The sequence below is a fragment of the Apis dorsata genome, unplaced genomic scaffold (assembly GCF_000469605.1).
Source record: "Apis dorsata unplaced genomic scaffold, Apis dorsata 1.3 scaffold_374, whole genome shotgun sequence".
NCBI lineage: Eukaryota > Metazoa > Arthropoda > Insecta > Hymenoptera > Apidae > Apis > Apis dorsata.
The window spans coordinates 227,272-228,909 of NW_006263637.1; positions in this window are offsets into that span (position 1 = coordinate 227,272).

Sequence of the window (1,638 nt, forward strand, 5' to 3'; positions counted from 1 at the left end):
TGAACTCGTCTGATCGCTTTCCTCTTATTATCTTTTGCCTCTGTTGAGCAATAATAATCGTTGTTTGTATGGCACGATCGTAAATCTATTTGTAAAATACAATAAAAAAAAAGTATATAAAAAAAAAAATTCTTTTCTTTTCTTTTTCTTTTTACTGCATAGAGTGATAAAAGAAGCAAGTCGGATTACAATTTTGTCGAAATCGTTTGAAATTAATGACATGATTAAACGTAATTAAAATTTTAATCGATATTAAATTTAATATACATCATAATAAGAAATTGTATATAATATATAAATTTAATATAAAGTAATATTAAATATCCTGTAATCTTACTTGATAAAATTTAATCAATGATAAAAAGTAATGGTTTTATATTCTTCGTTGTAAGGTTTATAAATTTCCGAAATACTTTCTTATTAACACCCTAAGCATTAGAAAAAATATATATATATATATAACGTTTTAAATCATAAAAATTTAACTGAAAATTAATTCAATTTTTTGTACGTTTGTTTCATTCGGATAAAATTAAAATTAAAATTAAAATTAAAATTTATAATCAAAAAGAAAAAAAAAAATCATTGAATGATAAAATTTTAGATAAAATATCAAATTCGAGTGCCTGTACTGAATTTTCGATTTCATCGTTTCAAAAGGACGACATATCGTCTGCCATCTCTTCCTCGATCGATCGAGCAACAAAGTATTCGTTATTTACAAATTTGTGACAGTTAATCAGCACCGACAATTTAGCAATCATCCGTCACTCTATTGCTTCCGTTTCCGACATTGTTAACATTTATACTAAAAAAAAATTACATAAAAATAAGCGCCACATATTTGCGATTTTATACACATCTAATGTAAGTGCCACTTACAGCTCTGCTTGCTTTGTAACGATCCGAACTGCAATCTTTTATTTTATTTTTTTTTTTTTCTTAAAAAAGAAAATCGCTAATCGGAACTTTAACCATCATCACACATATTATATCTAAACGTATATAATGATGTATATATTAATTAGTAATTATGAACAAATTCGTTCATATTTGTTCATTATATCACGTGTATACAAGAAGAAGAAAAAGAATATATATATTACAACTTAGCAGAGGCAGAGCGAGTATTTTAAATACGATGTCAAAAATTGTCTTTCATTTGTCACAGTTATTGTATAATGGCACATTTTTCTTCTTTTTTTTTTTTTTTTTTTGTATTGACAAAAAATAAAAAATTGACATAAAACTCGAAATTTTAGAAAAGTCTTACAAGATGATACTAATAATTAAAAAATAATAATAAAAAAAATGATAATAGTAATGAAAATTGGTCAGATAATTAAACAATTTTCTTTCATTATACATATAGTACAAATTCAATAATCAACGTGGCATTTCTTCGAAAAAGCTTAAAAGTGTTGGGCTGTTCGTACAAAATATTTGCTATATGTACAAATTCTTTCTTTTTTCTATCTTTTTCTCATTACCGCTTTTCATTTTATCCTTACACAGATATCAAACAAACAACAATATCAAATTTTTCTATATGGCCCACCGGTACGACGTAAAATTAATTCAACATTTACATGTATATAATAGTCTACAAACGTAAGATAATCTTTTTTTTTTTTTTTT